The 25,564-nt window shown below is 33.7% G+C and overlaps 2 pseudogenes; both read right to left on the reverse strand.

Moving 5' to 3' along the window:
• Nucleotides 1-7,913: 7,913 nt before the first annotated feature.
• Nucleotides 7,914-12,585, reverse strand: LOC142171392 (uncharacterized; annotated as a pseudogene).
• An 8,057-nt stretch (nt 12,586-20,642) lies between these two features.
• Nucleotides 20,643-25,300, reverse strand: LOC142171393 (uncharacterized; annotated as a pseudogene).
• Nucleotides 25,301-25,564: the final 264 nt, after the last annotated feature.

Consider the following 25,564-nt stretch of genomic DNA (forward strand, 5'->3'; position numbering starts at 1 on the left):
GATTTTGGCACTTTGCACCCTCGTGTTTTTTTTTTTTTTTAATAATAAAAAATCCATCATTATGATGGAGAGGTTAGGCATGACCTGGTTGTATATATCAAAGTTAACAACAACCCGGAGGAGGACATAAACCTTTGCCTCAATTACACAGCGTAAATTGGTGTACACCAATCTAATGAAATATTGTATACATATGACTATTTGAAGAGTGGAGGACTCCTCCTTACACTTTGATAATTTCATCAGCACAATCAAATCCATAACAAAATCAAATTGTGACATCATTGATTGTGAACTGATTCTTCTTTTGTCTAAATGTGAAGTTCGGCATGTTGTCTTGATCTAACTTCAAGGAAGCTCTAATTTTCATAGGAAGAGAAACAACTTGGTTGAAGATATGAAACGTCTTGGAACTTTCTCCCAACTTGGCCAGATGGTCTGCAATTGCGTTCCCTTCTCTAAAAATATGTACAAAGAGAAAGTTTCCAGTTTCTGTGACCTCTCTAATCTATTCAATAATCTGAGTGAGTTGCCAAGGTGGTTTCATCCTTTGGTTAACCAAATTCACAATTAGCATGGAATCTGATTATACTATAACCTTAGTAAAGCCACAATTACAACACAGTTTGACACCATATAACATAGCCTTAGCTTCAGCTAAGTTGTTATTCCCTTGGCCATAGAACTCTGCAAATGCCTTGATCATCTCACCATTATAGTTTCTGATCATTCCTCCACCACCTATTGTGCCAGGGTTTCCTTTACAATACCCATCCACATTAAATTTTACCCACCCCATCTCAGGTTTCCTCCAGATGACTGCCTGAGATTGTATACAATGCTTCAAATTTTCTATAACTTTACATTTATCAATCCAAAGTTGAGGAAGTTGAAGAGTAGGGAATTGATAATTAATTATCAAAATAATAAGATTAGAAACTTGTTGAATAATGTGCCATGCTGACATTTTCTTATTCTCAAACATAGCTGCACATCTACTCTTCCAAATATCCCAACAAACGACTGATGGTACACATTGTAATAGAGTTGAATGAACTTCATTATTAGCCTTAGCTATCCACCAATTCATCAAGACGTGTCTAACATGTCCCTGGCTGAATTTGACGGCACATACATTGCAAAAATAGTTCCACACATGTCTTGCAATCTCGTTGCAGGTAAAAAGATGATTGATGGATTCCTCTTCGTGCTTAGTACAACAACTGCATCTGGAAGTGACCATGTTAACTACATCATCTGTAGGAATTCTAGCCTGCAACAACCTCAACATGAAAAATGAAATCTTGAATGGGATTTGTTTGTGCCAAATCCTGCTGCTAGTAAAGGTGCCACATCCTTTCCTCCTTAGATTTTGCCAAGCAGATTTGCATGTGAATTCCCCAGTTTTTTCCAATAGCCAAATAGGATAGTCTCTCTTATCAACATTAATTTTTATTTTCTGGATTGTATTGACTGTCGATTCAGATACTTTTCCCATCAATTTGTCCCTCATCCAAGCACCTTCATGTATGAATTCCTGCACTTTGGTATTCTTTGATGTCCTTCCTCCTGGAACTATGTTTGCTAAAGCTCCCAGTACTGTCCAATTATCCCACCAGAAAGAAACATCTCCTCGTCCAATCTTACAGAAGATAAACATTTCAGCATTTTTCTTACTATCCATCAATCTTTTCCAAATGTGGGACTAACCATTTGCCCACTTTTTGGAAACAGGATGAGGCCTTTTGCACTACTTAGCCTCTAAAAATTCTTTTAATAGAGTGTTTTGAGTCCTGAAATTCCACCACAATTTAGTCCAGAAAGAATTACAAATATCTTGAAGTGACCTGAACCCAATTTCTCCTTCCTGACCTGGTAGGCACAGATCACCCCATGTTTTCCAACGTTTTTTGTATCTGTTATCATCCTCTCCCCAGAAAAGATTTGCCATAATTTTCTCCATCTGTTTAAGAACTCCCTTGGAAGGTTGAACTACTGATAACAGCTGTAGAGGTAGAGACTGTAGGACTGATTTTATTAACACCGCTTTGCCACCATATGATAGGTATTTCGTTTGCCAACCTTGAACTTTGTTAACAACTTTAGCCACCATATTATTGTAATACATAACCTTCTTTCTGCCGCAATAAACTGGGCAACCAAGATACTGCATGGGGAATGGATAACTCTGGAACTTGGTGATCTTCTTGATATCATCCTGTTTGGAAATAGGATGAGACCTTTTTTTAATATTAGCCTTAGGGTACGCGCTTTGCGCGTGTACCTTATATCGATAATATAACACTTTTAAAAATTATATAAATATTATTAAATTTTGTATATCTTATATGCAATTATTCTATCTCATTCGATAGTTTTTAAAATTTGATGTTGAGTTAAAAGGTATAATAATTATGAATATTGGGATAAATTATACCTAATAATAGTATTTAGTAGGATTTGTATTTGTATTTGTATTTGTATATAACTAAAGAATGAAATATGTTTTTAGACAAAAAGTTTTTCTCTATATTTTTCTTTTTTATTGTTACTAAGTTAATTAAATTATATAAAATTAATTAGTTTTAATTTTATGATCAGTTATAAATCTATAATTGAGAATAAACAAATCATATGACTGCCAACTGATATTATACAAGATATTAATATTGAAACTTATATAATTCAAAAAATGATTTAATGTATAAAATTTAGTTGATTTAAAACTTTTAGTCTCTCAGTATAATTTTTTTTAAAATTACATAATAAATACATTAAGATATGTTTAAGTTATAGTAAAAGTATCAATCATGTAAGTCTTTTAAATTGATAAATATTTAGCAAGCTTAGCTTGTTAAATAAAACAGATAAATACGATATAAGAGCCAAAAAATTTAAAGTAAAATAAAGTAAAAAATAAGAGAGATATTCAAAACCATATGAGAAAATATTCGTTAAAATATTAGAAGGAGTAATAGATAATACATTAATAATAAGTATTAGATGAAACATACTTTTATTTTTAATACATGCAATATCAGTTTCTATTATTTATTACATACTTAATCCACAGAAAGTCTTTTACATAAAATATTTGATCAACTTATTCTTTGTCATGGATTCAAAGAAGAAATTGCATGTATTAAAAACAAGACCTATAATAAACAAGACTAATGTCAAATTTGATTTGATTCTTTCAATTCTTCATTTACCGTTTGATTCAACACCATAAAGAAAGTATAAGTTATCAGAAGTTTCTATGTTAGGTTTTATATATTACTTAATTACCATGTTTATCTTATAGGTCTATAAGGTAAATCTTTAATTAATATTTGATTTTTAAATATTAGAATTTCTTACCTAGTAGTTCAAATAAGGTAATTATTTAATATGCAAGATTTTTAGTTGATTTTAAAGTCTTAATAAATATTAGAATAATTAAATGACTATTTAGCCTGATATGAAATTAAATTGTAAAGGGCAAAAAAGGCGAACGACATTTCGCTAAGGGATTTCGTGCTTTTAATATAATATAGATAATTGGTATAATATACATTTTGTCTTTTTTCTTGTTTTATTTTTTTAATTCAATTTTTAGAACAACTTATATATTATACTTGTTTTCTCTTCTCTTTTTGTTTTCATTTTTTTTTCTTTTTACCTTTTCTATTTTCATTTATTATTATTTCAGATCATGTTTTTAATTTCTGTTTTTTCATATTCTAATTCTGCACACATTTTTGGCTCCTTTATTTTTGTTTTTTTATTTATTTGTAGTTTTTAATATATGAATCATTAGAAAATGACTTTCTCTAGCATATAGTATATCAAAATATATTAGTAGCAGTTGAAGTATATTATTGCAGTATACTATGATACCCACATGGTATATATCATATACGAACATGATATATGATATCGAGAACTCTATTAGAAAATTAAAAAATGACACATTGATTTTTTTTTTTGAAAAATTAAAAAATTACCAAATTTAACTATATTGTTACATTATACAATATAATGTAATAGTATACTGCTGCAATAAATTGTCACGACCCAAAATCCACGGGTGGTCGTGATGACGCCTAATACCGCCGTCTGGCAAGCCAACAGTGATTAGTCAATTTAACTACTCATTCTAGTACTGTCACGACCCAAAATATCACATGTCGTGATGACGCCTATCTCAATACTAGGCAAGCCGACAACCTTAATAAAATACAATATCTTTTAAGTTTGAAAACATAATACTTGAATTCAATAGAAAGCCTCACAATTACAGATACTGTAATGTCCCGTTAATTTTTTTTAATAATTTAAGAATTTAAAGTGCAATAACGGTATTCGGCAATAACTTATTCGAGTATCAAAGGAGACCTATGGGGTGGAACCGCATTATTTTGACATGAAAAGTGTTTCAACGACGTTATTTTTCAAGCATAAGTGGTATCACATTAAGCAAATAAGCTTCAAATTCAGATTTGATTGAAGCATTAGATTCGTATTGAAATTACGGAGCCATAGCAAAAAGAATTGTCGAATTCGGATATCGTATTAGAGAGTTATGTCCATTTTCGAGCGAAGTAGAAATAATTTCCCATCGCCAGCACCCAGGGTAGCATGGGGCGCTAGCCCTGGCGCTGGGAATTTTAATGTTCTGGAAACTGGGCCACAGGTAGTGCCCCACGCTACCTGTGGTGCTCAAAACAACATATAATCATTTTGGGGTTTATTTTTTCCCATTTCTCTTGGCCGAACGTTGGGGTTTTCTTCCACTCTCTCAAGACCTCCAACTCCCCCCTCCCCCCCCCCCATATTCAAGGTGAGTAATCCCTACTAATTTGGTGTTTCATTCCATCAATTCTACCCTAAAAGTAACTCAATCCTCCATAAAATACATAGATCTTCAAGAAATTTCTTCAAGAACTCAAATGAGAGTTTTGCAAGATTTCTTCCAAAAGATAATCCTACACCTTTAGACTTACATGTATGGATATATTATAGAAATATGAGTATGAATTAAGTATTGAAACTTATGGTATGGTGATTGGAAGCCATAAGTTCCCAGTTTAAATACATAACCATTGTAGAGATTGAAAGGTGATTATTTGATGGAATTTTGTTGGTTGGGTGTGGATGGATGGTCATGTCTGTGATGTTGGAAGTTATGAATTGTTTAAGAATGATGGTGGGATAAAATATTCATAAATGGTAGTAGTTGGATGATCTAATTCTATGGTTAAGTGGTGTAGAGATTAATGCGTACTAGGTATTTGATAAAATGCTTAAATGACCTAAGTTATGGAATTTGTTACTAATATTGGTCTCATTGGATGTTGTTATTGTATATTGAAGTTACTTAGTGTAGTGGATCGTTGTAGTATTATTGAGGGACGAATTTGAGGTATGTTGTCTAAACTATTCTCTTAGAATTGAATTACATGATGTTCTCGTAAGTTTCAAGCATGGTTGGCTCAAGTTCCTTATTTTATGTTCCGGGTTGTTCCCAATAAATTTGATTGTCCCGAATGAGCAAAGTGTCGAGAATTATGTATTCAAAACGTATTATTTCAAGCTTGGACTTATAATTTTTGGATGCTCCAATAAGTTTTATAGTCCATAAATTTTATTAACTCAAATATATCCTAAACCAAAATCAAATCAATACTAATGCTAATAAAAGACATTTAATTCAATTGTACTATGGATGAAAATAGTGTTGGATATCTATTTTTTAGTTTTTCTATGGTTTAGATAAAATGTATTACTTATTTTTCTTTTAGTGGTTAGTCATGTAAATAATAGTACTTATTAGTCATGATTTTAAATTATGTTTGTTTTCATTATGGTTTATTAATAATATTTATTTTATGCGATTTTATTATCTTTATTGTTGAATATTTTAGTACAATGTCATTACTCATCTCATATTTATGTTATTTTATTGAAAAACACCTTATATAGTTCTATCTTACTAGGATTAAAGAAATATTTGAAACACAAATTTTACGTTTTGTGCTATAAAGACTTTATGAAAAAAAAACAGAAAAAACTCGAAAACCCAAAAAATTGAGATTAAAAAACTCGACTTTTATTGGTTTGATTTGGTAATTAAAAAATCTGAATCAACCCGACCCATGTACACCCCTAGTTTTTAGCTGTAACATGTAAGAATGCGTTCTTTTAGTTTAGGAAGATAAGCTAGCGCAGTGCAAGTCCTTACATTACATTCTCATTGTCAAAGGTCATTACATTCTCTTTATCAGTATCTTGGTAATAAAGGAATGTTTCCTGTGCTACTTGTGCTTAAAACTTGATTACTTGTGAAAGTGAGTATTCGTAGAGTAAGTGTCAATAATTATGGACTCGAACCCGGTGATTCATCCATGAGTCTAGGGGCGGGCATCAATCGGTTCGGTTCGATTTTGTAGAATTTCGGTTCGGTTAATTCGATTTTCGGTTTGTGATTTTAATAACCAAAACCGAACCATAATAACTTCCGTTCAGTTTTCGGTTCAAATTCATATAATTCCCTTTATGATAATCCTTGACTGAGCTAAGACAAAACAGAAGCAGCAGCAGTGGCAGTAACAGCACTATAGGAGAAGCATTGAGTGTTCATTTGCTCCAGAACCAACTCATTATCTCTTAATCTTTCAATAAGAGAATCATTTTGTTTACCCGATAAATTGATAGAGTTAAATTTATACGTAGTTCCAAGGATATGTGGCGCAACTTAATACAAATTGTAAGGATAAAGAGAAATATAAATATGGATTGCAAAGAATGTGAAATAGATAAGGTTGTAAAGAAAGAAAAACAGATGCGTTAATTTGTACGTAGTTCTAAGGGTATGTGGTATAACTTGACACAAATCGTAAGAGTAAGTAGAAATATCGAATATTGACTATGAAGAAAAGATACAAACCGAGTTGAAAGGAAGATGATTTATGAAGAAGAAATATGGAATTATCCGTGAAGCTAGAAAGGATAATCTCCTAATATGAGAATGTATCAACAGTATTTGAGTTGCAGTGTATTAATGACTTGATCCTCCTTTACAGGAATAATAGCTATCCCTCTTATAGTAGAGGGATCCTGCTTTGGATACAATAAAAAATACATAGTCGGAAACCCATGATAAATCAGCATTTTTCCTAATTTCTGCCGAGATTCCCTTTCTTAGTGCGGCTGTAACGGCTCTTGTCTCTTGGCTCGATCTTGATCGGACTTGATATCGGTCGGTTTAAAGGCTTAGAGTTCGATGTGGGCTCGAGCTCGATATTAACTCGGGGTCCTGTATTGACTCGGGCTCGATATTGGTTGGCCTCTGGCTCTTAAGCTCGATTCCATCGCTTCTCATCATAGTTCGATTTGGATTCGAGCTCGACAATGACTTCGAGCTCGGTATTTGATCTGTCCCTGAAGCTTGAAGCTCGTTTGTGCCTTCTTCGAATCTCATCTCGATATTATGAAGACTCTCTTCGGTCCATTATGTTCTCATCTCAACCAGTCGTACGAAAGCCGAAATCGTTTTCAACCGTATACAATAATCTATTTTTCTTTGAGAAAAGAAAAAAATAACTCTAACGAGGTCCATTTAATTAAATACAATTTAAAAGGTTTGAGTGGGTTTAAATGAAGGAAGCTGGGCAGAGGCATGATCTTTCAGGAGGTAAAATCAAAGCGTAATTCAAATGTTAAAGCAGAATCAAGCTAAAGATGCATTTGATAATTGATAGTTCTCAGGTTTTTCCCACAGATATAAACTGACTGCTACAAACATTTCCTCTCTAATTTTTATGAGAAAAACACAAAATTTCAAGAGTATGTTATAAGTTTGCTAACATAAGTGTTGATAAAATTTATTCGCATAACCTACTTCCTATATATTTTGATAAATACTTGACTGACAAAAAAAATATAAAAAGAAATAGAAAGAAAGAGTAGACAAAAGAAGAGAATAGGAAATGCAAATCAAAGAACAATAGCAAGACCTTCCTTCTTAGGAGGTACTATTGCCGTCTTATTTCCTGGGAAAGCGCTGCGGGAGATATCCACCAGTGCGTTGAAGCTGTATGGTTCGAGCATCGACAATTCGGACAAGACTTTCCTGTTCAGCTGGACATTCTCCTTCATCATCCCATGCATGAAGTTTCCATAATTTACCTATAAAAGAAATGACACAAGCAAACAGCATGATTTGCATCAAAAAATCTTTTAACAAATCATATGGGTCGATGTTTTGTCTTTTTGTAGTGAGAGTGAAAGTACCATTTAACAATACAAATATACAACACAAGATTTGAGTTAAATGAAGTAGTGGACTGATGAAAAAGGGAAAAGGGTATTGTTTATTGGTCAATAAAGTGAGTGGAGAACCATTAAGTCTTATGTTCAAATTCCAACAAAAAAAACTTCTAAGTGAGTTCTTACCATCTCCCAAGCCTTGGTAAACATAGTTATGAGATATCAAATACCCTGTGGACACCACCATTATAAAAATAAAAAACATAAAAAGGCAAAAGGCCAAACCTATGTTAGAACTGCACACAAACAAAAACGAGAAGCTTTCTTCAGTTGAAAAATAGTGTTGACTCGACTTTACAACAGCCATATTTGTCACTTAACTGATGGTCCTTGACCTAAAGAAGGGGGGGGGGGGGGTCATGTAAAGTTGATGCTGATAGACTTTTTTTGGAAGTAGAATATAACAAATGAAGAAAAGAAAATACAATCTTAATGTGTGGCCAAAGAACAATTTACTCCAAATTATAGCAAATCTTTGGACAACAACGTTATTCTACTCTGTAACTTTGAGAACAATTGTGGTTATCTCCATAATGACAACAGGAGAAGCAATGCAATGTGGTTTTTCCAAAAAAACATGAGCACTAGCATATTTCACTAAGAAAATCTTAACTAGCATCAAGTAGCAAATGTCCCTAAATTCACAAGAACAAAAGAGGTAAAGTTGTGCTGCTTTTAACAATCATCACTTTTTAGAAACTTATCATGCTAACTACGGACACTTTGTCTGCGCTTACTGCTCTTCAACTTTCTCTTAAGTCATTTCCTCATTTCAAGGAAACATCCTAATAATATCTTTCCAAATATGAGCTATATTGGATTATTGGTGTTACATAGTTTAGAATTAATTCTCACTAGCTTTCCACCATGCTAAATAATGATACAAGGATATTAATGCTACTGAAGACCTCATGGGACGATGCCTGCCAATATGTGCTCTGAAATAATGATATATGTGAGTCCTTTTGTTAGATTTATAAACTCAATGGTATAGAGCTTAATTTTGTTACGCAACACAGTAGTTATCCTACTCCCAATACCTAAGATAGGCAAGGAATAAACCCCTAATCCCGATGGCTATACAATGGCTTTTTATTCCCCAAAAGATGCTAGCCAATCTCGTAAGAAAACCCTTTTTATTTGGGGATAAGAATCTTGAAAGAAGACTTGATGAACACTTTCCAGTACTTTAAGGTTGATTGCTACTTTTATATCCTAGATATCTAAGAAGACGAATGCAATATTACTAAGAGACTTTAGACCAATTAGTCTCTTAGAAACTTTCAACAAGATAATGGCAAGTGTCAATTGAAAGATTAAAGACATGCATAGGGAGTCTTTTGTTGGCTCACAAAATGTATCCATGCAAGCAAGAAAGATCATGGATGTTGTTTTAGTTGCTAATGAATGCTCAGATTCTAGGAGAATATCAAATCAAGAAGAATAATTTGTAAACTAGACCTAGAAAATTAGGCCAATCGCCTTGTTAACTAATCCTTCTTGTTGAATACTATACATAAGATGGGTTTTTAGAAGAGATGAATTAAATAGATAAAAAACTGCAATTTTACAGTCAAAGTTCTCTTCATTATAAAGGGTGTACCAGCTTTCCATCACAAAGGGGACTAAGGTCAGGTAATCTCCTATCACCTTTCTGTTTCTGATTGCGATGGAAGTACCGAGTAGATTATTTAGTAAAAAAGGGCAAAGGATGACTGAAAGGTACCGAGTAGATTGTTGAGTATACATGGACAAAAAGATGACTGAGGCTTTCAGATAGTAGGAGAGAATGGACAAAGTTAAAGTTTCATATTTCATATGCAGAAGAAACTAGAGTCTTGTGTAAGGAAGAGGAAGAGAAAAAAGAAGCATCTAAGAGTGGTGCTTTTGATCTTTGAGACACGATCTGAGTTGCATATTGTCTTGGAAAAACGTAGCATGTTCCTTTTAATAGATGGAAATCATGTACAGCTCTTACCATCAATTTTTGGATGCAGAGCTGAAGCTTACCTACCACTTGGGATGCCATACACTCCAAGTTAAGAGATGCAACAGTGTGCCAGGGTGACATCCATGGAGGGCAAGTGGGCAACTCGCTGTAAGTGATAAGAGTGTTGAATAGAATGGCCATAAACCTAGTGCCTTATATCATGTGCCAGCAAAAGTGAAGTATTCCCTATGTTCCATTTTATATGACACTCTTCTTTTTAGCATGTCCAAAATGAATTACACTTTTCTACATTTGAAAACTCTATAACTTTAAATTTTCTAGTTTACCCTTAATTAATTGCTCTTATAACCACAAAAATGTCATGTCTTTTGATATGTTTCAGAAGTTTTTCTTTATTTTTTTCTTTCTTAAATCGTGCAGTCAAAAACCGTCACGTAAAATTAAACGGAGGTAGTAATAATTAGATAAATGCAAGTCCCAAGTGGTGGGGGGGGGAGAACCTATGGAGGATTTGGGATAAGAGAACCTCAAGTTGCACAACAAAAGCTAACTTTATCAAATGGCTTGTGAGATTTAATATTGAACAAGAATCTTCAAATAAGGAAAAGTATGGCATGGAAGGGCACCGGGTGACTGAAATAGTGTCTACCTCTTATGGCGGCACTGTGGATGCATGCATATTACTTAACAACTAATAACAGAATTCCAAAACTTGGTAAGATTGGAAGTTGGGAATGGATGTAAATTAGGACTATTATGACAGGACTCGTAAATCGTGCAAGCTGTTTAGAAAAATTAATTTCCTGCCAAAGAGATGCTACAATTGCAGACTGCAGAAATAACAATGGACGGCTGATTAAGTCTAGAGGATTGGGAAGTCGATAGAGTGGAACTTCTCTTGCATAAACAAGAAGAACAGAATACATCTGAAGCTGATTCTCAATTTGGAAAGCAAAGAAAGATGAGAAATTCACCGTGAAATCATGCTACAACATACTGATTGGCACAGAAGAAAGGAAGCTAATGACATACGTCATAGATGTTATGTTACATGTGCAGAAGATCTCTAGAGTTCCCCAATCATTTTTTTTACTCTTTAGCAATACTTAGCAGAAATGGTATCTATTTCTCAAGCTGTTGGAGTGCACTGGGTGATGTCAAAGACATCAAAGATAGCCTTTCGAACCTCGGATGGATAGACAGTGAGAGGAAAACTGATAAGACGGGATAACTGTACTCCTGTTTCTATGGACAACATGGCTGGAGAGCAACAACTGTCGATAACAACAGTTTGGTATAACCCAGACTCGATATATTATTTGCATATACCGCATTGGACATTATAGATTCCCCATTTCCTTATGATTAATGAAAATTTACCTTCTTATTAAAAAAATAATACCTAAGAGTCTAAGACCAGTGTTGTCAAAGGCGATAAGCTTTAAAAAAGTATTTTAAGGTCTATTGGGGCTTTAAGCGCAAAACACAATTAAGGTGTGGTCTTTAGTAAAAAAAAGCGCAATGAAGAAAAATAAAGATATATATGTAATGCAGGAAAAAAAGTAACAAATTCATTCATAATGTTTCCTTTAACAATCATTATATCTCTTTGCTAATTATACTTTATTGCTTAGTACCGCTCGATAAGACATAGAATGCATGACCTATAAGACGTACGCCTTAGCGCAGCTTAAGCGAGGCGAAGGCACCTCCTTGAGCTTTATTGAGCTACAGGGCTTACACTCGTTTTAAATGAGCCTTTGACAACACTGCCTAAGACAAACGATAGGGAGTTAAAAAGTCTAAACTACTAATCCGGAACAAAATGACAACAAACATAATTACACAATGAGTCAAGCACAAAACATAACAGGATCATGAAGCATAAGAATATTAGATTTTTTCTTTTGACAAATGGCATCCGACCTAACTGCGTGCAGCTAGACTATTTTATCAGGTACCTGCTACTCCCATAAGCACAAGGAACGAGTAAAAAATATCGAATAATTTGTTGTTCTCGTTCTTTGGATAATTTATACGAATCTTTGTCACCCATTTCAAGTGCAATTGATTTGGCGCTCCTATTGCTACAAACCAGTAAAAGATATAAATAAGGAAATAGTTAAAAGTAAACAAACAGCATGTTGGCGAGTGTCGGCGTTGATGCGCTGAATCCAAAGGGAACGCATATCCCTCTTCTTGTTTCGACGGTCTCTATAGAAGTACTGAAGTTCTTTCTCCACTCTCTCCCTTGCTATTCTAATACAGTTCTTGGCTCACCCTCTGAAACCTTTTGCTAGCTTCAATACCTCCTTCTTGTTCATCTTTTAACTTCTTGGCAAGACTTGGGTTTGTGTTAAAATGTGCAAAGGTATGCACACAAAATGGTACATACAGCAAAACAAGTGTGTGTAGATTATGCCTGCTATTAAGAATGTATCTGTATATACAAAGGTCCATTTGCTCACGATTTTGGCACTTTGCACCCTCGTGTTTTTTTTTTTTTTTAATAATAAAAAATCCATCATTATGATGGAGAGGTTAGGCATGACCTGGTTGTATATATCAAAGTTAACAACAACCCGGAGGAGGACATAAACCTTTGCCTCAATTACACAGCGTAAATTGGTGTACACCAATCTAATGAAATATTGTATACATATGACTATTTGAAGAGTGGAGGACTCCTCCTTACACTTTGATAATTTCATCAGCACAATCAAATCCATAACAAAATCAAATTGTGACATCATTGATTGTGAACTGATTCTTCTTTTGTCTAAATCTGAAGTTCGGCATGTTGTCTTGATCTAACTTCAAGGAAGCTCTAATTTTCATAGGAAGAGAAACAACTTGGTTGAAGATATGAAACGTCTTGGAACTTTCTCCCAACTTGGCCAGATGGTCTGCAATTGCGTTCCCTTCTCTAAAAATATGTACAAAGAGAAAGTTTCCAGTTTCTGTGACCTCTCTAATCTACTCAATAATCTGAGTGAGTTGCCATGGTGGTTTCATCCTTTGGTTAAACAAATTCACAATTAGCATGGAATCTGATTATACTATAACCTTAGTAAAGCCACAATTACAATACAGTTTGACACCATATAACATAGCCTTAGCTTCAGCCAAGTTGTTATTCCCTTGGCCATAGAACTCTGCAAATGCCTTGATCATCTCACCATTATAGTTTCTGATCATTCCTCCACCACCTGTTGTGCCAGGGTTTCCTTTACAATACCCATCCACATTAAATTTTACCCACCCCATCTCAGGTTTCCTCCAGATGACTGCCTGAAATTGTATACAATGCTTCAAATTCTCTATAACCTTACATTTATCAATCCAAAGTTGAGGAAGTTGAAGAGTAGGGAATTGATAATTAATTATCAAAGTCATAAGATTAGAAACTTGTTGAATAATGTGCCATGCTGACATTTTCTTATTCTCAAACATAGCTGCACATCTACTCTTCAAAATATCCCAACAAACGACTGATGGCACACATTGTAATAGAGTTGAATGAACTTCATTTTTAGCCTTAGCTATCCACCAATTCATCAAGACGTGTCTAACATGTCCCTGACTGAATTTGACGGCACATACATTGCAAAAATAGTTCCACACATGTCTTGCAATCTCGTTGCAGGTAAAAAGATGATTGATGGATTCCTCTTCGTGCTTAGTACAACAACTGCATCTGGAAGTGACCATGTTAACTACATCATCTGTAGGAATTCTAGCCTGCAACAACCTCAACATGAAAAATGAAATCTTGAATGGGATTTGTTTGTGCCAAATCCTGCTGCTAGTAAAGGTGCCACATCCTTTCCTCCTTAGATTTTGCCAAGCAGATTTGCATGTGAATTCCCCAGTTTTTTCCAATAGCCAAATAGGATAGTCTCTCTTATCAGCATTAATTTTTATTTTCTGGATTGTATTGACTGTCGATTCAGATACTTTTCCCATCAATTTGTCCCTCATCCAAGCACCTTCATGTATGAATTCCTGCACTTTGGTATTCTTTGATGTCCTTCCTCCTGGAACTATGTTTGCTAAAGCTCCCAGTACTGTCCAATTATCCCACCAGAAAGAAACATCTCCTCGTCCAATCTTACAGAAGATAGACATTTCAGCATTTTTCTTACTATCCATCAATCTTTTCCAAATGTGGGACTAACCATTTGCCCACTTTTTGGAAACAGGATGAGGCCTTTTGCACTACTTAGCCTCTAAAAATTCTTTTAATAGAGTGTTTTGAGTCCTGAAATTCCACCACAATTTAGTCCAGAAAGAATTACAAATATCTTGAAGTGACCTGAACCCAACTTCTCCTTCCTGACCTGGTAGGCACAGATCACCCCATGTTTTCCAACGTTTTTTGTATCTGTTATCATCCTCTCCCCAGAAAAGATTTGCCATAATTTTCTCCATCTGTTTGAGAACTCCCTTGGAAGGTTGAACTACTGATAACAGCTGTAGAGGTAGAGACTGTAGGACTGATTTTATTAACACCGCTTTGCCACCATATGATAGGTATTTCGTTTGCCAACCTTGAACTTTGTTAACAACTTTAGCCACCATATTATTGTAATACATAACCTTCTTTCTGCCGCAATAAACTGGGCAACCAAGATACTGCATGGGGAATGGATAACTCTGGAACTTGGTGATCTTCTTGATATCATCCTGTTTGGAAATAGGATGAGACCTTTTTTTAATATTAGCCTTAGGGTACGCGCTTTGCGCGTGTACCTTATATCGATAATATAACACTTTTAAAAATTATATAAATATTATTAAATTTTGTATATCTTATATGCAATTATTCTATCTCATTCGATAGTTTTTAAAATTTGATGTTGAGTTAAAAGGTATAATAATTATGAATATTGGGATAAATTATACCTAATAATAGTATTTAGTAGGATTTGTATTTGTATTTGTATTTGTATATAACTAAAGAATGAAATATGTTTTTAGACAAAAAGTTTTTCTCTATATTTTTCTTTTTTATTGTTACTAAGTTAATTAAATTATATAAAATTAATTAGTTTTAATTTTATGATCAGTTATAAATCTATAATTGAGAATAAACAAATCATATGACTGCCAACTGATATTATACAAGATATTAATATTGAAACTTATATAATTCAAAAAATGATTTAATGTATAAAATTTAGTTGATTTAAAACTTTTAGTCTCTCAGTATAATTTTTTTTAAAATTACATAATAAATACATTAAGATATGTTTAAGTTATAGTAAAAGTATCAATCATGTAAGTCTTTTAAATTGATAAATATTTAGCAAGCTTAGCTTGTTAAATAAAACAGATAAATACGATATAAGAGCCAAAAAATTTAAAGTAAAATAAAGTAAAAAATAAGAGAGATATTCAAAACCATATGAGAAAATATTCGTTAAAATATTAGAAGGAGTAATAGATAATACATTAATAATAAGTATTAGATGAAACATACTTTTATTTTTAATACATGCAATATCAGTTTCTATTATTTATTACATACTTAATCCACAGAAAGTCTTTTACATAAAATATTTGATCAACTTATTCTTTGTCATGGATTCAAAGAAGAAATTGCATGTATTAAAAACAAGACCTATAATAAACAAGACTAATGTCAAATTTGATTTGATTCTTTCAATTCTTCATTTACCGTTTGATTCAACACCATAAAGAAAGTATAAGTTATCAGAAGTTTCTATGTTAGGTTTTATATATTACTTAATTACTATGTTTATCTTATAGGTCTATAAGGTAAATCTTTAATTAATATTTGATTTTTAAATATTAGAATTTCTTACCTAGTAGTTCAAATAAGGTAATTATTTAATATGCAAGATTTTTAGTTGATTTTAAAGTCTTAATAAATATTAGAATAATTAAATGACTATTTAGCCTGATATGAAATTAAATTGTAAAGGGCAAAAAAGGCGAACGACATTTCGCTAAGGGATTTCGTGCTTTTAATATAATATAGATAATTGGTATAATATACATTTTGTCTTTTTTCTTGTTTTATTTTTTTAATTCAATTTTTAGAACAACTTATATATTATACTTGTTTTCTCTTCTCTTTTTGCTTTCATTTTTTTTTCTTTTTACCTTTTCTATCTTCATTTATTATTATTTCAGATCATGTTTTTAATTTCTGTTTTTTCATATTCTAATTCTGCACACATTTTTGGCTCCTTTATTTTTGTTTTTTTATTTATTTGTAGTTTTTAATATATGAATCATTAGAAAATGACTTTCTCTAGCATATAGTATATCAAAATATATTAGTAGCAGTTGAAGTATATTATTGCAGTATACTATGATACCCACATGGTATATATCATATACGAACAGGATATATGATATCGAGAACTCTATTAGAAAATTAAAAAATGACACATTGATTTTTTTTTTGAAAAATTAAAAAATTACCAAATTTAACTATATTGTTACATTATACAATATAATGTAATAGTATACTGCTGCAATAAATTGTCACGACCCAAAATCCACGGGTGGTCGTGATGACGCCTAATACGGCCGTCTGGCAAGCCAACAGTGATTAGTCAATTTAATTACTCATTCTAGTACTGTCACGACCCAAAATATTACATGTCGTGATGACGCCTATCTCAATACTAGGCAAGCCGACAACCTTAATAAAATACAATATCTTTTAAGTTTGAAAACATAATACTTGAATTCAATAGAAAGTCTCACAATTACAGATACTGTAATGTCCCGTTAAATTTTTTTAATAATTTAAGAATTTAAAGTGCAATAACGGTATTCGGCAATAACTTATTCGAGTATCAAAGGAGACCTATGGGGTGGAACCGCATTATTTTGACATGAAAAGTGTTTCAACGACGTTATTTTTCAAGCATAAGTGGTATCATATTAAGAAAATGAGCTTCAAATTCAGATTTGATTGAAGCATTAGATTCGTATTGAAATTATGGAGCCATAACAAAAAGAATTATCGAATTCGGATATCGTATTAGAGAGTTATGTCCATTTTCGAGCGAAGTAGAAATAATTTCCCATCGCCAGCGCCCAGGGTAGCATGGGGCGCTAGCCTTGGCGCTGGGAATTTTGATGTTCTGGAAACTCGGCCACAGGTAGTGCCCCACGCTACCTGTGGTGCTCAAAACAACATATAATCATTTCGGGGTTTATTTTTTCCCATTTCTCTTGGCCGAATGTTGGGGTTTTCTTCCACTCTCTCAAGACCTCCAACTCCCCCCTCCCCCCCCATATTCAAGGTGAGTAATCCCTACTAATTTGGTGTTTCATTCCATCAATTCTACCCTAAAAGTAACTCAATCCTCCATAAAATACATAGATCTTCAAGAAATTTCTTCAAGAACTCAAATAACAGTTTTGCAAGATTTCTTCCAAAAGATAATCCTACACCTTTAGACCTACATGTATGGATATATTATAGGAATATGAGTATGAATTAAGTATTGAAACTTATGGTATGGTGATTGGAAGCCATAAGTTCCCAGTTTAAATACATAACCATTGTAGAGATTGAAAGGTGATTATTTGATGGAATTTTGTTGGTTGGGTGTGGATGGATGGTCATGTCTGTGATGTTGGAAGTTATGAATTGTTTAAGAATGATGGTGGGATAAATTATTCATAAATGGTAGTAGTTGGATGATCTAATTCTATGGTTAAGTGGTGTAGAGATTAATGCGTACTAGGTATTTGATAAAATGCTTAAATGACCTAAGTTATGGAATTTGTTACTAATATTGGTCTCATTGGATGTTGTTATTGTATATTGAAGTTACTTAGTGTAGTGGATCGTTGTAGTATCATTGAGGGACGAATTTGAGGTATGTTGTCTAAACTATTCTCTTAGAATTGAATTCCATGATGTTCTCGTAAGTTTCAAGTATGGTTGGCTCAAGTTCCTTATTTTATGTTCCGGGTTGTTCCCAATAAATTTGATTGTCCCGAATGAGCAAAGTGTCGAGAATTATGTATTCAAAACGTATTATTTCAAGCTTGGACTTATAATTTTTGGATGCTCCAATAAGTTTTATAGTCCATAAATTTTATTAACTCAAATATATCCTAAACCAAAATCAAATCAATACTAATGCTAATAAAAGACATTTAATTCAATTGTACTATGGATGAAAATAGTGTTGGATATCTATTTTTTAGTTTTTCTATGGTTTAGATAAAATGTATTACTTATTTTTCTTTTAGTGGTTAGTCATGTAAATAATAGTACTTATTAGTCATGATTTTAAATTATGTTTGTTTTCATTATGGTTTATTAATAATATTTATTTTATGCGATTTTATTATCTTTATTGTTGAATATTTTAGTACAATGTCATTACTCATCTCATATTTATGTTATTTTATTGAAAAACACCTTATATAGTTCTATCTTACTAGGATTAAAGAAATATTTGAAACACAAATTTTACGTTTTGTGCTATAAAGACTTTATGAAAAAAAACAGAAAAAACTCGAAAACACAAAAAATTGAGATTAAAAAACTCGACTTTTATTGGTTTGATTTGGTAATTAAAAAATCTGAATCAACCCGACCCATGTACACCCCTAGTTTTTAGCTGTAACATGTAAGAATGCGTTCTTTTAGTTTAGGAAGATAAGCTAGCGCAGTGCAAGTCCTTACATTACATTCTCATTGTCAAAGGTCATTACATTCTCTTTATCAGTATCTTGGTAATAAAGGAATGTTTCCTGTGCTACTTGTGCTTAAAACTTGATTACTTGTGAAAGTGAGTATTCGTAGAGTAAGTGTCAATAATTATGGACTCGAACCCGGTGATTCATCCATGAGGCTAGGGGCGGGCATCGATCGGTTCGGTTCGATTTTGTAGAATTTCGGTTCGGTTAATTCGATTTTCGGTTTGTGATTTTAATAACCAAAACCGAACCATAATAACTTCCGCTCAGTTTTCGGTTCAAATTCATATAATTCCCTTTATGATAATCCTTGACTGAGCTAAGACAAAACAGAAGCAGCAGCAGTGGCAGTAGCAGCACTATAGGAGAAGCATTTACTGTTCATTTGCTCCAGAACCAACTCATTATCTCTTAATCTTTCAATAAGAGAATCATTTTGTTTACCCGATAAATTGATAGAGTTAAATTTATACGTAGTTCCAAGGATATGTGGCGCAACTTAATACAAATTGTAAGGATAAAGAGAAATATAAATATGGATTGCAAAGAATGTGAAATAGATAAGGTTGTAAAGAAAGAAAAACAGATGCGTTAATTTGTACGTAGTTCTAAGGGTATGTGGTATAACTTGACACAAATCGTAAGAGTAAGTAGAAATATCGAATATTGACTATGAAGAAAAGATACAAACCGAGTTGAAAGGAAGATGATTTATGAAGAAGAAATATGGAATTATCCGTGAAGCTAGAAAGGATAATCTCCTAATATGAGAATGTATCAACAGTATTTGAGTTGCAATGTACTAATGACTTGATCCTCCTTTACAGGAATAATAGCTATCCCTCTTATAGTAGAGGGATCCTGCTTTGGATACAATAAAAAATACATAGTCGGAAACCCATGATAAATCAGTATTTTTCCTAATTTCCGCCGAGATTCCCTTTCTTAGTGCGGCTGTAACGGCTCTTGTCTCTTGGCTCGATCTTGATCGGACTTGATATCGGTCGGTTTAAAGGCTTAGAGCTCGATGTGGGCTCGAGCTCGATATTAACTCGGGGTCCTGTATTGACTCGGGCTCGATATTGGTTGGCTTCTGGCTCTTAAGCTCGATTCCATCGCTTCTCATCATAGTTCGATTTGGATTCGAGCTCGACAATGACTTCGAGCTCGGTATTTGATCTGTCCCTGAAGCTTGAAGCTCGTTTGTGCCTTCTTCGAATCTCATCTCGATATTATGAAGACTCTCTTCGGTCCATTATGTTCTCATCTCAACCAGTCGTACGAAAGCCGAAATCGTTTTCAACCGTATACAATAATCTATTTTTCTTTGAGAAAAGAAAAAAATAACTCTAACGAGGTCCATTTAATTAAATACAATTTAAAAGGTTTGAGTGGGTTTAAATGAAGGAAGCTGGGCAGAGGCATGATCTTTCAGGAGGTAAAATCAAAGCGTAATTCAAATGTTAAAGCAGAATCAAGCTAAAGATGCATTTGATAATTGATAGTTCTCAGGTTTTTCCCACAGATATAAACTGACTGCTACAAACATTTCCTCTCTAATTTTTATGAGAAAAACACAAAATTTCTAGAGTATGTTATAAGTTTGCTAACATAAGTGTTGATAAAATTTATTCGCATAACCTACTTCCTATATATTTTGATAAATACTTGACTGACAAAAAAAATATAAAAAGAAATAGAAAGAAAGAGTAGACAAAAGAAGAGAATAGGAAATGCAAATCAAAGAACAATAGCAAGACCTTCCTTCTTAGGAGGTACTATTGCCGTCTTATTTCCTGGGAAAGCGCTGCGGGAGATATCCACCAGTGCGTTGAAGCTGTATGGTTCGAGCATCGACAATTCGGACAAGACTTTCCTGTTCAGCTGGACATTCTCCTTCATCATCCCATGCATGAAGTTTCCATAATTTACCTATAAAAGAAATGACACAAGCAAACAGCATGATTTGCATCAAAAAATCTTTTAACAAATCATATGGGTCGATGTTTTGTCTTTTTGTAGTGAGAGTGAAAGTACCATTTAACAATACAAATATACAACACAAGATTTGAGTTAAATGAAGTAGTGGACTGATGAAAAAGGGAAAAAGGTATCGTTTAGTGGTCAATGAAGTGAGTGGAGAACCATTAGGTCTTATGTTCAAATTCCAACAAAAAAAACTTCTAAGTGAGTTCTTCCCATCTCCCAAGCCTTGGTAAACAGAGTTATGAGATAGCAAATACCCGGTGGACACCACCATTATAAAAATAAAAAACATAAAAAGGCAAAAGGCCAAACCTATGTTAGAACTGCACACAAACAAAAACGAGAAGCTTTCTTCAGTTGAAAAATAGTGTTGACTCGACTTTACAACAGCCATATTTGTCACTTAACTGATGGTCCTTGACCTAAAGAAGGGGGGGGAGGGGTCATGTAAAGTTGATGCTGATAGACTTTTTTTGGAAGTAGAATATAACAAATGAAGAAAAGAAAATACAATCTTAATGTGTGGCCAAAGAACAATTTACTCCAAATTATAGCAAATCTTTGGACAACAACGTTATTCTACTCTGTAACTTTGAGAACAATTGTGGTTATCTCCATAATGACAACAGGAGAAGCAATCCAATGTGGTTTTTCCAAAAAAACATGAGCACTAGCATATTTCACTAAGAAAATCTTAACTAGCATCAAGTAGCAAATGTCCCTAAATTCACAAGAACAAAAGAGGTAAAGTTGTGCTGCTTTTAACAATCATCACTTTTTAGAAACTTATCATGCTAACTACGGACACTTTGTCTGCGCTTACTGCTCTTCAACTTTCTCTTAAGTCATTTCCTCATTTCAAGGAAACATCCTAATAATATCTTTCCAAATATGAGCTATATTGGATTATTGGTGTTACATAGTTTAGAATTAATTCTCACTAGCTTTCCACCATGCTAAATAATGATACAAGGATATTAATGCTACTGAAGACCTCATGGGACGATGCCTGCCAATATGTGCTCTGAAATAATGATATATGTGAGTCCTTTTGTTAGATTTATAAACTCAATGGTATAGAGCTTAATTTTGTTACGCAACACAGTAGTTATCCTACTCCCAATACCTAAGATATGCAAGGAATAAACCCCTAATCCCGATGGCTATACAATGGCTTTTTATTCCCCAAAAGATGCTAGCCAATCTCGTAAGAAAACCCTTTTTATTTGGGGATAAGAATCTTGAAAGAAGACTTGATGAACACTTTCCAGTACTTTAAGGTTGATTGCTACTTTTATATCCTAGATATCTAAGAAGACGAATGCAATATTACTAAGAGACTTTAGACCAATTAGTCTCTTAGAAACTTTCAACAAGATAATGGCAAGTGTCAATTGAAAGATTAAAGACATGCATAGGGAGTCTTATGTTGGCTCACAAAATGTATCCATGCAAGCAAGAAAGATCATGGATGTTGTTTTAGTTGCTAATGAATGCTCAGATTCTAGGAGAATATCAAATCAAGAAGAATAATTTGTAAACTAGACCTAGAAAATTAGTCCAATCGCCTTGTTAACTAATCCTTCTTGTTGAATACTATACATAAGATGGGTTTTTAGAAGAGATGAATTAAATAGATAAAAAACTGCAATTTTACAGTCAAAGTTCTCTTCATTATAAAGGGTGTACCAGCTTTCCATCACAAAGGGGACTAAGGTCAGGTAATCTCCTATCACCTTTCTGTTTCAGATTGCGATGGAAGTACCGAGTAGATTATTTAGTAAAAAAGGGCAAAGGATGACTGAAAAGTACCGAGTAGATTGTTGAGTATACATGGACAAAAGATGACTGAAAGGCTTTCAGATAGTAGGAGAGAATGGACAAAGTTAAAGTTTCATATTTCATATGCAGAAGAAACTAGAGTCTTGTGTAAGGAAGAGGAAGAGAAAAAAGAAGCATCTAAGAGTGGTGCTTTTGATCTTTGAGACACGATCTGAGTTGCATATTGTCTTGGAAAAACGTAGCATGTTCCTTTTAATAGATGGAAATCATGTACAGCTCTTACCATCAATTTTTGGATGCAGAGCTGAAGCTTACCTACCACTTGGGATGCCATACACTCCAAGTTAAGAGATGCAACAGTGTGCCAGGGTGACATCCATGGAGGGCAAGTGGGCAACTCGCTGTAAGTGATAAGAGTGTTGGATAGAATGGCCATAAACCTAGTGCCTTATATCATGTGCCAGCAAAAGTGAAGTATTCCCTATGTTCCATTTTATATGACACTCTTCTTTTTAGCATGTCCAAAATGAATTACACTTTTCTACATTTGGAAACTCTATAACTTTAAATTTTCTAGTTTACCCTTAATTAATTGCTCTTATAACCACAAAAATGCCATGTCTTTTGGTATGTTTCAGATGTTTTTCTTTATTTCTTTTTTTCTTAAATCGTGCAGTCAAAAACCGTCACGTAAAATTAAACGGAGGTAGTAATAATTAGATAAATGCAAGTCCCAAGTGGGGGGGGGGGGGGAACCTATGGAGGATTTGGGATAAGAGAACTTCAAGTTGCACAACAAAAGCTAACTTTATCAAATGGCTTGTGAGATTTAATATTGAACAAGAATCTTCAAATAAGGAAAAGTATGGCATGGAAGGGCACCGGGCGACTGAAATAGTGTCTACCTCTTATGGCGGCACTGTGGATGCATGCATATTACTTAACAACTAATAACAGAATTCCAAAACTTGGTAAGATTGGAAGTTGGGAATGGATGTAAATTAGGACTATTATGACAGGACTCGTAAATCGTGCAAGCTGTTTAGAAAAATTAATTTCCTGCCAAAGAGATGCTACAATTGCAGACTGCAGAAATAACAATGGACGGCTGATTAAGTCCAGAGGATTGGGAAGTCGATAGAGTGGAACTTCTCTTGCATAAACAAGAAGAATAGAATACATCTGAAGCTGATTCTCAATTTGGAAAGCAAAGAAAGATGAGAAATTCACCGTGAAATCATGCTACAACATACTGATTGGCACAGAAGAAAGGAAGCTAATAACATACGTCATAGATGTTATGTTACATGTGCAGAAGATCTCTAGAGTTCCCCAATCATTTTTTATACTCTTTAGCAATACTTAGCAGAAATGGTATCTATTTCTCAACCTGTTGGAGTGCACTGGGTGATGTCAAAGACATCAAAGATAGCCTTTCGAACCTCGGATGGATAGACAGTGAGAGGAAAACTGATAAGACTGGATAACTGTACTCCTGTTTCTATGGACAACATGGCTGGAGAGCAACAACTGTCGATAACAACAGTTTGGTATAACCCAGACTCGGTATATTATTTGCATATACATTATAGATTTCCCATTTCCTTATGATTAATGAGAATTTACCTTCTTATTAAAAAAACAATACCTAAGACTCTAAGACCAGTGTTGTCAAAGGCGATATGCTTTAAAAAAGTGTTTTAAGGTCTATTGGGGCTTTAAGCGCAAAACGCAATTAAGGTGTGGTCTTTAGTAAAAAAAAAGCGCAATGAAGAAAAATAAAGATATATATGTAATGCAGGAAAAAAAGTAACAAATTCATTCAAAATGTTTCCTTTAACAATCATTATATCTCTTTGCTAATTATACTTTATTGCTTAGTACCACTCGATAAGACATAGAATGCATGACCTAGAAGACGTACGCCTTAGCGCAGCTTAAGCGAGGCGAAGGGCCTTCCTTGAGCTTTATTAAGCTACAGGGCTTACACTCGTTTTAAATGAGCCTTTGACAACACTGCCTAAGACAAACGATAGGGAGTTAAAAAGTCTAAACTACTAATCCGGAACAAAATGACAACAAACATAATTACACAATGAGTCAAGCAAAAAACATAACAGGATCATGAAGCATAAGAATATTAGATTTTTTCTTTTGACAAATGGCATCCGACCTAACTGCGTGCAGCTAGACTATTTTATCAGGTACCTGCTACTCCCATCAGCACAAGGAACGAGTAAAAAATATCGAATAATTTGTTGTTCTCATTCTTTGGATAATTTATACGAATCTTTGTCACCCATTTCAAGTGCAATTGATTTGGCGCTCCTATTGCTACAAACCAGTAAAAGATATAAATAAGGAAATAGTTAAAAGTAAACAAACAGCATGTTGGCGAGTGTCGGCGTTGATGCGCTGAATCCAAAGGGAACGCATATCCCTCTTCTTGTTTCGACGGTCTCTATAGAAGTACTGAAGTTCTTTCTCCACTCTCTCCCTTGCTATTCTAATACAGTTCTTGGCTCACCCTCTGAAACCTTTTGCTAGCTTCAATACCTCCTTCTTGTTCATCTTTTAACTTCTTGGCAAGACTTGGGTTTGTGTTGAAATGTGCAAAGGTATGCACACAAAATGGTACATACAGCAAAACAAGTGTGTGTAGATTATGCCTGCTATTAAGAATGTATCTGTATATACAAAGGTCCATTTGCTCACGATTTTGGCACTTTGCACCCTCGTGTTTTTTTTTTTTTTTAATAATAAAAAATCCATCATTATGATGGAGAGGTTAGGCATGACCTGGTTGTATATATCAAAGTTAACAACAACCCGGAG

The sequence above is a fragment of the Nicotiana tabacum genome, chromosome 17 (genome assembly GCF_000715075.1).
Source record: "Nicotiana tabacum cultivar K326 chromosome 17, ASM71507v2, whole genome shotgun sequence".
NCBI classification, from domain to species: domain Eukaryota; kingdom Viridiplantae; phylum Streptophyta; class Magnoliopsida; order Solanales; family Solanaceae; genus Nicotiana; species Nicotiana tabacum.